The following is a 14,564-nucleotide window of genomic DNA, read 5'->3' as shown; positions in this document are numbered from 1 at the left end:
AATGCAACGGCACCGACACCGGGTAAGGGTAGGGATAAGCTTCTGCTAAAGCCATCCCAGCTGAGGTCGAATAATGAATGTTGTTTTGCATATCAGGAGGCCAGAGTGGTCGGAGTTTGCAATTTTATGCTGTTACGAAAGCCTGCACAACATTGTTTTCTGTCTTGTTGAGTGTGATATATGGAAACTAATGAATTTAGAATTGGTTTCAGTGCCAGTACGTGAAGCTGCTGTATAGTATTCTTTAAGAATTCAGGAGCATGAACTTTTTTAAAAATATTTTTGAAAAAATCTACACGTCAACCACTCTATGTTCAAATCATCAATAATATTGATACAGATATAAAAAATTCAATTTTAATTTGTATGATTCTCTATGTCAAAAAGAAACTAATATTTAATTTAATGTGTCTAATGCTGGTGGTAATTCAAATGAAAAGCGTATAATTTCTTCGAAAGCTGGTGGGATTACTAATATAAATATGCCAAAAATTAACCTTCGAGAAGAAAGCCCACGGTTTGGAATAAACAAACCGTTAGTTCCTATTTCAAAGGCGACAAACTATGTGAAAGCTCCCAGACAAATTTCCCTCAACATTCCTTCTAGCACGTAGCAATACCAAAGACGTGTAAAATGATGTCCTCGCGGATGTGATCTTCATAAATACAGCACGACTGCTGTTCCCACCCCGTCCAAACCTCATCAAACAAACTGGTTGCATCGCACCTAACCCTAACCGCAACCGACATCACGACGTTTATTCCGATGCCGATGGCACGTATACGAATTTATTTTCAATTGTTTTGCATTTACCGGTACGTAGTGCCACGGGGTTTTTTTTACACGCGACACAACACATTTTCACTCCAGTGCACACTTACACTTACACTGCCACGCGGGAACCTATTATGTGCAAGCACTATGCCACGCTTTCCTCAGCCACGGGGCACAAATTTCCTTACGCGACCGTTAGAGACGGGGCGCGAAGTTTGTTGAAAATGAATCGATGTCATTTTTTATTCCATTCAACACTCGCCAACCCCCGGTGGAATGGTACGTGCACTGAATGCAGCTGCAGCACAATCATTAATGGCCTGTGCACCCGTGGCCCTGAAGAAAAATACGAAGCATTTCATGCTAAAGCAACAGCAAACCACAATCCACTTGTGGACATAGAGCTCAGAGTGGAGTGCAGTCTTTCAACAGCTCCACGCTGACAGTGTTTTGTTGGTGACGGGTACAACAATGTGTAGGGTAAAATGTGATTTTTTGAGGAATTTGTTTTGTATTTCCGGCACTAAATGATAAAAGAACAGTTATGTAGTAATTTCATTATAACTTCACATCAACATCAAATTATTACACCTGTGTTTATCGTTTCAAAGCTTTTGATGAAACCAATTGCGCCTTTTTTGTAATTTAATTAATTCACTCCTGTTGGAAGCTTTCCTTCGCTAGCATAACACAAACACTTTTATTTATTTTTAGAAAACATCAACCCATGTGTCCAACACATCATCAGGTGAACGCTGGTAACAGCCAGCGGAATGTGTTGGTGACAGTTAGGCGACACAACATACAGCATTAGGTTGAATGTTTGCTTTTAATTAAATGGCTTGTTATTAATGAAGCAACAATGTGGCGACCATTGCCCAATTGGTGCTTGTCCAACCTCCCCACGGCTAATTAACGAATTCTCTAATTAACGCTGCGCTTTTCTCGGAAACCATATTTAGCGACGATGGGAGCGATTTATTTTTATGTGTTCTGATTTGAAGGGAGTTGTTACACTTGGTGAATAATTTAAATCTAAATTGAGATCATAATAAAACAAGGGATGTATATTATTTAAAAAAAAACTTTATGAAAAGAGACTAAACAAAAAAAAATAATATATTGTGATTTCTGCCGTTCCCACTCTTCCGCCTTCTCTCTGCAGAACTACACTTTTAAAACTTTAAAATCCATTTTTTTATTTCATTTGCAGTATGACAGAATTCATGAAAAAATCATTTGCAGTGTAACTGATTTCTCATTCTCCAATAATGAAAAATTGCGCAATGCTAATGGAAAGTGGGTGTAAATCCACTTACTTCAAACAAACAATACAAGCTTTATTAACACCTTCTAATTAGGGCCAACTGTAGTTGATCGTGCAGTTAGTGCCACACACAAAATCCAATTTGTGTGTGGGGTTTTACTGGTTTATTTATTCTTTTTTCTGCTGCTGGCCATACACTTTGTGCGGTCATAAATCACAACCTCTCCATTTGGGAGCAAAATGCCGGCACAATGGATTTAAAATGCAAAATGAATGACGCATGACAAATGCATCGCACATAAATGAAAAATGTTTTTTTGTGTTCGTTATAAAGCTTCAGGCACTTTAATGTAAAAGGGAACACGGGACAAAATGGACCTGTGAAAAATGTTGCTTTAGACTTCCTTGATTAAATAACTTAAAACGTAAACTAAAAGTACATTATTTGGTTTCATCTTCAACACGTTAATAACAGCAATGTTGCAATTTTATTTCATTATTTGTTAAGAGTTATTCGGTTGTAAAGCGTCATGGTGTTCATCACACATTGTATTTGATGCTTTTCGACAGTTCAAAGTCACCTTACATTTATTAATAATGCACGTGACCATTTTCGCCCCACCTTACCATTTTTACACCGCGTTTCTCTACTACCCCATTAATAATTAACAGGATTATTAATGTATTTGATAAAAAAAAACTAGTAAGCTTTTTTGTTAAATGAACAGATCATCTGGATATATTAAGGCATTAAGAGATCATTTAGAATGTTATTAACCCTTTGACGTCCGTCGACATCACAGCACACTGCAGTGGTGTGCAACGCAAGCTATCGCTTCGCTGCAATGATCACTGCAGGAACGTTCTTCGGCGTGCCTTGCTATCTGCTAATAATTAATTCTGTTTACAACAATTACGTTTATTGCATTTTTAATTCTAGACCTGAACATCTTACTCTCGTATGCTGAAAAAAGTAACTACTAGCAAGGCGAGTCAAACGAGGCGATTCGTGCGGTTAGTAAATCATTGTTAATATTCCAATTAGAAAAGTTGGTAGCAGAACATTTATCTGATAAAAAAAACATCCTTCAACAATTAATATATTATCGTTTAATGATCCAATCATTATGATATTCTGCTAATTTGTATTTTTGTAATTAGTCTTTTTGGTACAATTTTATTCACAATAGACCCATCATGATAATTCTATCACATTATGTATTCAAAATTCGTTCCGTGCTTTTTTTAGCACATATCTAAATTAACAGTCATTTATCGGGCCACTGGATTTACATAATTGATTACGGTATCGATTAAGGCACTGGGGGGCGACACTCCGAGCCGAGAACCACACGCAATTAGTTGGAGCAATTTTGTCACTCGTCTTTGCCGGACTCGAAACAGATTAACATGCAATCAATTTTGAACCAACGGTTTTGCATACCAATGAATGGCTTCAGTTTTCGACGTACTTTTTATTCAAAATAATGTGAAAAATGCAGTTAAAAATAATAAAATTGTTTTTTTTTATCTAAATCTCGATAGTCCCTCGGCTAAGTATTCTAGATTCTGACAGGTTTTGAGTCATACTTCATACACGTTTTTGCAGCTATTATTTCATTTATTTTAAGACAGGCCTAAACCAATTGCGAGTATTATGCCAAATTATAAAAAAAATGAAATAATAAGAACTATGTAATCACAATCTTAATTCAAACACCTACTACTAGCCTCAAATTACAACCTTCAAATGTTTCTGACTGTTCAAATGTTCTGAATATCTAACGATTCACCGTAACGAACACCTTGCAAAGCACTCTGTTGCTTTCAATTCAAACAGACGCATGCTGCATTGAGCAAAAACGAGTGGTATAACTAACATAATTTACAACAAACAAAGTAAACAACCCACGGGCCAAGTGTATTCGTGATAGTTGTGAATGTTTGCCAGCAGCGTCGTGCGAAATAATGGCAGCCTTGGGATAATGAGGGAAGTAACCCAGGAGAAATGCTCGCTGTTAACCAAAAGCATGCTGGTTCAAGGGAGCGCAAAACAACATCGCCCTTATAGAACGATCTGAATAAGATTTGTAAAGTTCACAAAAACGCAAAAACCTACAAACAAGCGTAAAGACATCAAGGAAACTGAAAGAAATACTGCAATCGTTTGAAATAAACACCAGCGTTGTGGACGCAAAATTGGAAGCAGGACGTGTATTGCGTTACGAAAAATATCACCTCCAACAACGACAAAAGTCTATGAAAGTCGCACGACGAAGACGGTTTGAAAGTCTTCACTTAGGCTGGAGATATCTCTTTTTTTTTTGTTAACTTAACAGGAATTTTCCTTACAAAAAAGCATTGCTCATTTCTAATGCAAAAATGTATTTAAAATCACACATCATTTGGCATAATGGTATTCCGCGTAAATACAACACGTACATGGCATAAGTCAGCTTTTATCTAACGCCAGTAAATTGCAGTTGTATAAGTGCATTTTGTGAGTTAAAAATGATAACCCTTCAAGAAACTACACCACACAATATTCATCATGTCAGCAGCACCTAACCACTACGACCGCAGCAGCAACATAAAAAAAATGAGCATGAACACGAATTTCATTACCCAAGTGCACTCTGCACACCCAGACCAGGCCACCACAACCTGTTGCCATGTGGATGAGTCGGATACATCTTCATCACTGGCATCTTTTTTTATCTCTCACCACCTCATTTTCATCACCATCGGTGTTGCCCACCATCGATCGGCCATGTTCTCTCCTGGGCCATTTTCCCACCTGGTGGTTGGTGATTGGTCGTTGCGAATAGTTGCGTCATCAAACGTTCAAAGCTATTTTTCATCCAGGTGGCTTACACGTACTTTTTTTTACTTCGTTCATATTCAGGCCTTTGTCGTGTGGAAGGAATATCAGTACACTTTTCATGACTATCAATATTTAAGTAATACAGATATGGATAGCACGAAATTCCCATTCAGACGGGTTTTAATTGCCAATAATCCATGCAACTCTTATCGAAAAGAGATTTTTTTTTAATTTGCGTTTCAAAGCTTCCTTCATCGGTCCTTTTTGAAAGCAAAAGAAACCAACTAGAATAAAATAACAAGAGGATATTGATGCCGTAAACTTCCAGTAGAAACATGAAAGCAAAAGGTACAGAGTGATTCTGAGCTCATGGCTATTTCCAAGTACTCTTCTCAAACGTTCATTTTATGATTTCTTTTTCGTCACATTTCGCTTAGCTGGATCGATCCCTGATCTAGCCAATCAATTCATGAAGTGGCAGTTGACCATGACCTTATTAGAAGGATGACTGCTAGGAATTGTTTGAAACCCGTCGTGATGGAAGCAACATGTAGATAATTATTTATATTTAACATAATACTCTCCATGATAGTATACGTACAAAATCTTCTTGAAACTCCCATAAACTTGATGTCTATTGATTCTGTTTACTCTACTACGTTACAGCGAGAGCTGGTTTAAACTGGCAAAACAAAAGCTTTAATGCTTTTGATTCAGAAAGATCTAGCTAATTTAATTTTCCTTCGTACGCTTTACTCCATTCATCCTGCTTACTAACTCTCAAGATTCGTTATAATTTTGCCTGCTCAAAGCGTCCATAGCACGAATCACCGCCTCCAACCGTCCTTAGCAGACTATCACCTACCTCAAAAGACTATCGATGCTACTAGCAGCTAGCAACGGGCCAAAACATCCCCAGCAACTTATCTCATTTCGTGGGCAACAGTTTGACAGCTTGGTAAAATTAATTAGTTCCTACCGAAAGTACTACAGCATCCGGTTCAGCACAGCGGCAGGCAAAAGTGTAAGTCATTTGCAAACTACACAAAAAGCTCACCGCAACGACCGGCGGCGTGTAGCGCGGGAAATGAATATGCTCACCTTTTCGGCTTGAGAGAGCGTGTTGAGACCGTGGGGTGGCCGTGTTGACTACACGCCAAATATTGTAGCACAGCACTGCAGGGAGAGGCTCAGCAAGGCTCGAAAGTAAATAAATCGGTAAGCAAAATTACTTTCACTTCGTTCGTCTGTTTTTTTTTTTGTTTTTTTTTTGTTTTGTTTTTAAAGGTTGAAGAATTTCAGATACTATCTTTGCTCATTTGTTGAAATTTAAAGGAAGGGTAATACTATTGAAATGTTTTGCCCTAATGGAGAAGATTTTCATATTTGGGATTTTTTTTATATTATTATGAAAGACAATTAATGTAGTTAATAAAACTTTAAGCTTTATTTAATGTTAAACTATGTGATGTATTAATCATGAATTAATTATGTAGTTCTATAAAACCAAAAAAAAGTTAAATTAATATTTTCTTCTATACTATGCTAGATATTTGTCAAACAATCAAAGTACGATTGTATTATCGTTTTGTTTCTACACATGAAAATCATACATCTGTCACAATCATTTAATTTGCAGGAGCGCTTAAAAACACAGAAACATCATGATAGGAAAGGAAAAACAAGCTAACCAACTTCCGGGCACATCTGTCGTTGACAATTACCAGCCAAATAAAAACAATACTTTTAATTTTCCCGGTTTCTTTTAGCATTTTTCTGTTTTTGTTCCTGCTTTAAATCACATTCCGTTTAACTCCGAGCAAACTCGTCACAAAGTCATACAAAATATGAGTTCTATTGTAATACAAATTATTGTTTATGTCATGGTTAATGAACACTAGACATAAATAGTAGAATCTCAAAAGTGTAGCAACATTAGTACATGTTTTAGCACAATGATTAATCTGATTTTCAATTCCAACAGATGGTGCAAAATGGATAATTATGGAGTACAAAAGTACAAAAATGCATTCCTTCCATAAAAACAGGCATGATTTATCATTTCATTATATTCCACTTATTGTCATGTTTCTTGCTGTCAACTACAGCTGCTTCATTTAGCATGTATTTTACCTCTCTCCCTCAATCATAAATAATACAAACTGGTCGAACTTCTGACCACACATACCATAGAGCTATAGCACAATTCCGAATGTAATTTGATATTTTGTTCTGCTAGTCAATCGATTTGTTGATTGGTTTGGTTGTATATTTGTTATGGCACCTAACACTTGCATACAATATAATGTATCTATAGTAAGCATAATTCTATAATATTTCACATTTCATTTCCCACTTGAATACTCGAATAAGTTGCATGAATCTTTTGTTTTCGAAATCAGTCCTAAAGATGATATCCATTTAAAATATACGGTCCTTCCTTGGCCGGTGCGAATATGTCTTTGGATGCTGTAAATATTTCCATGGCGCCAGACAGTTGTATGTAGGCCGTCGAGATAAACCCAACACTGAACTTTGTCCTACTTTAAATGCGATGGATATTGTTCGCTTTGGCCATGGTCCAAATGATGACATCAGCCTACTCATGTTTTATGCCTCTAATAAAAACCAGCACATTCACATACTTCCATTTTTGGATTTAATAAAAACACATCCATACAGTGACTCTTATATCTTTTGACGTACATTTAAATTGTTCACTTCAAAAAGTATACTTTGATATGTTTGCATTGCAGAGACAATTGTGCTGATGGTTTGCAAATTGTGATTCTTTCTCCTGATAACATGCTTTATCATTCCGATAGATTCAGGAAATAAAAGCCATCATCATCATTTTATAAACATCCTCATCAATGATTTTTTTTTGTTTTGCTATGAAAAGATTGAATTACATTGAACACTGCAGAAGCTTAATTACATGTTAAAAGTGTCTTTGTGTTTACAGCCATACAAATCGTGCTTGCTCATACCCATCAACGGCTGTATAGCATTACCAACGTTAAATGGTACACTACATATGTGTATGCCTTTTTGTTCATTCCACACCTTCCATGATTGAAATCCCGTTAACATTGTTCTGTAAAAGTTGTGAAACGGGAAATAAATCAATGTGCCTTGTGCAAAAAAAACAAACACACTCACACACCCATCCAATACTATCAGGTAGGTTGATAATGAAGGTGTAAAAATAGAGCAGATAATATGCAAATAGCCGTCCACCGGATGCAACCTAACCGCCATTGAATTATTATGCAGAACCAGTAAATAAACGATTTTTAATCTGAAGAGCTACACTTAATTGCTGTACACGGATTGTGGTTTACTGTACAAAGTGTGTACTGCAGCAAACCGAGGGAGAAGGGATAAAAAAACAATAGTAAAAATGGGCACAAAAACAACCGCTCGGCGGTTATGTTTCGCATCGCTTGATTGATTAAATTCCATTTTTCTATGGCTTTTTCAAGGGAAATATAAAATTTAAATGTCTAACAATAAAGCTATGGTGTATTGGGCCATGTAATTCATACATTACCATTTCAATGTTTGCTCGTAGTGTTTATTGTTATAAAAATGTAATCAATCATGGGAAAATCTGTTTTTGCTGTATGATTTGAATTCATTCTTATTTTTTAGTAAATTATAGCTTTACATTTCACATCAACGTGTGGGATTTCCTGGTAAAATTTCAACTTTAACTGAAACAGAACAAACTCATATATCAGGGACACAAAGTGGTATTTATTCTATCAAACCTTTTCCACTGACTGGAGCAACAGCAAAAATCAAACAATAATACACTCTCATGTAAAAACCATAAATCAACCACGCATAAATCAACCCCCCAAAAACCGGATCGGTCTATCAATGGGTGCCTTCCGTGCTCTATCAACCGTCCCAAAAGTTAGCTTTGATGTATCCGTAAATTCCTTCCCTTGCTTACGAAAAATGGATGGCATATTTACCTCCCGTGCCCCAATCGATGAATAATTTGTGATCAATTTTGATTCATTCGATCCATTTAATCATCAATCCCTCCCACCTCCCTCCTCCACTAAGGGTCCCACCCTGCTCAAAATAAACACATTTCATTGGGCATTACAGGCGGCTGAAGATGGATGAAAAGATGGATGCTTCAGCAGTAGTGTGCCACCCGATGACAAATAGGAGGCTGTATTTAATTTACAAAGACATTATAAATAACCCCATCATTTCTTACCTTGCGAAAGGATGCCGACAACGTTATATGCTACGATATTGAATAGATGTAACCTTCTAAGGGAAGGAATTGAGAAATTTATGCTTAATGTTGACGTAGGTAACAGTTCAAATTCACATTTCCCTCAGCTCATTCCCTTCCAATTGCAATCGATTGGATTGTGTCGTAAAACATCCAATAACCGGTTTTGCCGTTATAACAGACGTACTATGCTGATATCATACCAAGAGAGTGATGCCGCAATTAAATAGCACTTTTGTATTGTTGCGAAAGCAACTCAACTTGCAACCGATATTGTTTTCTTCGCTTTTATAAATAGCGTGTTATGTAAATCAGCTTTCATGTAATGAACAAACACGACTGTCACATTTCATATCGATTCTTCTTCCATCTGAAATACAGCAAACAACACCACATTTAAAGTCAGCGATACCAAAAGAAACCTTTTCCATAACCTAAGATGGAAAATATTCTCTTAAATGCACTAACTAAGCCTATGCAATGTTATCTCCGTCTACCACTTAACTTTCCGCACATGTTGTCGGGCGGAAAACGCGTCTACAACTGACAAAACAAAAACACTCAAATTCATCCGAGCTCCTTCATTGATCAGCTGTTCGTGGATAAGCGCTTCGGAGTGTATTCATCGGTCGGCGTTCGGGAATAAGCTCGACCGTTGCTCGGAAGCTTTCCCTATCGAATGAACAGCTCTCGATCGAACAGTACCGTGGAGATGTAGGTTGATTATTTGCTACCGCTTCATGCATTAAAATGATATGACATGATTTATCGCACCATATCGTAAGCTCACAAGCTCAACACTCGCTGATTAATTATTGAATGCTGCATGGCAAATCTATACATTTATTTAAAAAACATAACAAGCTACGAAATTCAAACCAGTTTGATATTCAAAACCTTTGCTATTTGTACTGCATCAGCAACTTATCTTTATTTTGAAATGGTGTTTTTTGTGAACTGGAACCCCCTTTCGAAGTAGATACGAATGAGTGATATTAAAGCATCTGGCGTCCACTTTAAGCCTCCTACTTCTATGCTCCATGGTTCCAGGGTTCTTCAGTACTAAAGAATCTTAAAAATGCCATGAACAAAATGAAGGCGTTTACACTATTGCTTCGTGATTACTTCATACTTCTTGTCATACTACTGTCCGTTCGATCGACGAAGCTAACAAATTGCATGCAGCTATTCGTACCCTACTCAAACCGAATGTCAGATTATACCATCAAAAATCTGTCACCCTTGCAGGCTGTTGCTACTAAAATTCAAGCGGAACATGTTCGTAACAAGCTATTTGTTTGTATTTCAACAAATAACACACCAAATTATGAATTTTAGATATGCGGCATATCGTGCATATATGTACGAATGCATATATTATCATTACGCAAGCCAGCGAACAAACTCTGAAGTTGGAACGCTTTCCTTGCGTAAAATGTGCCACCGCGAAACAGGGGTTAGTTTTCAACGACAAACTTGTGATGTGCTATACTCCGCATAGGATTGGACTCATAGGACTCTTCAGCAGCCGGTACCGTAAGAATTGAGGCTCGAGATAAGTTTGAAACAGCTTCCTTACGAAAGGCCACTACCACCACAGGATGTCGTGTGCAGCCGGAAATTCATTTCGAAAACTTGCTCGTGTGTAGCGCCTTCTACAATGCGATAGAGAGAGAGAGAGAGAGCCGGCGAGCTCCAATATGATCCAATTTGTCCCGTAACGTGCACATCCGAGCGCTAAACTTTTGCCAAAGATACTTTGCATCAACCTCCTGCAATCACACTCACCGGTACCATACACACAAAGATTCACATCCGACCAAAATATGCTTGCGAATCACAGCATTGGGTATGGTACATTATTGTTTCACACCAGCGTGCACATGCAAATGGGTGACAACAGGTTGGGACACCGTTATGCAAACCAGTTCGGTCGGCATAATGCAAACAACCAAACAACGAAAACAGGCTATATTGAACACTGGCACTGAAATTAGAGTGAGAATTCTTTGCCCGTGTAATCGTGCGAACATTTTAAGCGTGGTGAATGATGTGAAAGAGCTGTTTTTTCGCTGTTTCATTTTATTATTTTATAATTCAAAAAAATAAATAAATATAACTCGTTGCCAAGAGGCAACAATGAATCAAAGTCATATAAAACAGTGGTTTCCCACCTGTGGTCCGTGGCGTTAACAGACATGGTCCGCGAAAAAAAAATTGTTTGAAAAAGGAAAGCTTATTACTATACATAGTGCACTTTATTCCCCACAATCAGTTTCACAAATTTTCAACAGGCATGTCAAGAATGATATTTAAAAATATTTTGATCAAAAAGTTTGAGCTAAGTCTACACAATGTATGCCCTCAATGGATGTAGGCCGCGGCAAATGATTTTTTAAAGCCAAGTGGTCCGCGATTCTAAAAAGGTTGGAGAGTATTGATCTAAATAATCTATCAGATTTTGATCGATCTGTGCGATGCAAATTTACTCTTCTGCATGATGCAATAATAGGTTTAAAACATAAAATAACTTAATTACTACTAGATTACTAGATTAATTAATAACTAGATTACTACATATTGGATGTAAATGTATCTTTTTCTTGATTGCTCAAAAGATATCTTATGCTCTATATATACTTATGCTGCAATAAACAATCAACTAAAGGTAATGAATAAGACAGCTAGCTTGAAGAGTTATTCCTTGACTCTCTTTCCCTCTTACCTATTAAGCTGTCAATATCTGTTTGTAAATGGCAGCAACAAACAATAAGATGCAATTTCAAATGCACTGTGCCGAATGTTCAAGTGTACTGTAATGAAATTACATCTTGATATGCATATGATTTCCAACATTCACAGCCAATTATTCCACAAGTTATGGGCACTTTCCGATTTCATATTGCTTTTTTGAGAGCCTTTGAATGTTAAGGATTCGGCAAAATAACAATCACACGCAATGACACACTACAATCTTTACCAGGATGAGGAGGATGAAAGAGATGATTAAAATATTCAAAAGCTGGCTTCAATGCGTCAATTTGGAAAAAATAAAAGAGGTCAGAGCTTTTTCTTGATTTAAAATAATCAAATATTTCAAACGGTTGCAAACTAAAATCTACCTAATTATCTCTGAAATTATTACCAAATGACAAAAGCTTCAGGAATTCGCATCTCCGCAAAAACTTTGAAACACAGTGCATTCTCAACTAAAGCAACCCTTAGCAATGCATAATGCCGCAAACTTCTCCATGTTGTGCATCTTTCTATAAAATTCAATTATTATCACCCACTTGATGAAAATTGGAAACCAGACACCTTTTTCAACTTAGTTTAGCAAGGGAAAGTGTCTGGTGATGCCAGGAAATGTTGTTCATGCTTCATCAGCAACAACACCAAACAGGGCGTGAGATGGTTTTACTGGCTGCATTGCAAATTATAACCTGACGACGTCATCAGCAAAGGTGATACCAAGAAAAGGTGCTTGTATATCAGTTTCTTGCAACCTACCGCAAGGAAACACAATTCACAGCAATGCCAACGAAACGGTAATATAACTCTACTTTCTGGATGCTTCATCTAAAAGGTGGATAAACTTTATTTAATTGTAATTAAACCAACTTTAATAAGTGAAGTAATACGGTCTTTTTAGATCGTTTCGCGTTTAGCTTTCTCTTAATGCAAAGCGAGGCATCAGGTTTGTTGTGATGGATGAAACTTTTGGTATTGTATTGAATCAAGAAATATTTAAGCAGCATAGATCAAATGCTATAAAATGTGCGATAGCGGATGGTTCTTATGGACTTCTTCAACAAAAGCAACTTTTGGATTCATCATGCATGGTTTCCACTCGCATTCTTATTATTTCAATTCCTTAAAAACTTAAGAGAAGTATAATTGTTTTCTCGTATCAAATGGTAATGGAAAACATACATAATCAACCCATAATCATCATAATCATCATAATCATAATCATCACAATCAATCATAATCATCATCCCATAATCAACAACTGATTATAGGTTCACGTCCTTCATCCACTTTAATCGTCACATTGTTTATTTTTACCTGTATGTTATATTCATTTGTGCGTCCTTTTCATGCCTCTCTTAAATATGGCACAATAACCATTAGCATCGCTCGCATTTCATCGCTGGTATGAAACGCGCTCGATTAGCACATACAAGCTACATGCACCAGCCAGACTGCAGTTGGCGATGCAGTGGAATGCAAATGCGGCAAACCCCGGCATCCTCAACGCCTGTATGATGAAGCATTTCCATCCATGAAATCTACAGACGTGAACTATCTTGCTCTGCCCGGCCAGTTTTTCACTAACCGTTCGCAAACCAGAGAAAGCGACCACACAGCAACACACCAACTTCATCACGGTAATGTACGGAGGCGCAGCTGGTCAAACGTGACGTCCTTTACGGTGTGAATATATGTGTGGCCATCTATTTTTTTTACCGTCGTAGCTCTCGGTTTCGATTCGATAGATGGAGCAATTTCACGAAACGGTTTACGCTCTGGTATTGTTCGTGGTTGGTAGTAAATTTCCCGGTTGACAAAAACTAACTGGCTCAAACGAGTCGTTGCATCAATTAAAGCGATGGTACCAATGCTTCGATTGTCACGTAACTAATCAACAAACAACCACGATGGAACGAATTGATTGAGCGTATGTTTTTTTTATTGTGCGAATGCACCTTCGAAAAAGCAATTTTTGATGTAAACTTTGCGAAGGGATGTGTTAAAAATGGCAGGTATCCATTATTTTGCAATTTATTTTTAATAGTCTGTATACCGATTGATGCACAGAAAAACACGTGGTGCGAGAATCATGCTACATAAGAAATTTTCACATGTTTAGCATCACAATGACGTTTCAACTGTTCCACAATATCCACGAACTGTTGCTATATAACCCCAAAAGAGGTAATAAAACGTTCCTAATAATAGCATGCGTACATCTCATGTTATCCTTTTCATCCGAAACAGCAAAGATTTGATCACTGTTCACTGACTAGTAGACTCTTGACCGCCGTGCAATTAGCTCCCCTACCTGAGCGCCACTGAAGCAACCATTGCCAAGTGTCATTATTCAACAAACCGTTGTGTGGTCAGTTACATTCAACTACCTGACAGCAACAGAACAATGTATCAATTCATGGCATAGAAACAATGACAGTGGCCCAAATGAAACGGACACTCGCGGCTTGCCAAATCCAGTGAGCAGTGATGCGGCTTTTGTGACAGCAGCCGAGTGGTGTAAGCGTTGATGCAATTTTCCACCCAAATGCACCGTGATTCCGATTCAGTCGGACAGATGTTGCGCTTATTTCGTGGAAATGTTATATGTGCATGTGTGCCATGTTCCAGTAGCGACAAACGAATACATTTCCATGGTACGGTTGAGCGTCGCCAATTATCCTGAATT

At 37.4% G+C, this 14,564-nt stretch overlaps 1 protein-coding gene across 1 annotated transcript in view; it reads right to left on the bottom strand.

The window, feature by feature from the left end:
- LOC120957185 (uncharacterized) overlaps positions 1–9,209 on the bottom strand; it is a 37,425-nt gene extending 28,216 nt beyond the window's left edge. Inside the window, exon 1 of the mRNA XM_040379245.2 lies at positions 9,104–9,209. The gene's annotated coding sequence lies outside the window, so the exon portion shown is untranslated. The remainder of the gene's footprint in view (positions 1–9,103) is intronic.
- Positions 9,210–14,564: the final 5,355 nt, after the last annotated feature.

The sequence above is a fragment of the Anopheles coluzzii genome, chromosome 3 (genome assembly GCF_943734685.1).
Source record: "Anopheles coluzzii chromosome 3, AcolN3, whole genome shotgun sequence".
NCBI classification, from domain to species: Eukaryota; Metazoa; Arthropoda; class Insecta; order Diptera; family Culicidae; genus Anopheles; species Anopheles coluzzii.
Note: the sequence above shows the minus strand (reverse complement) of the source record. Positions and strands in the feature narration are given on the sequence as shown.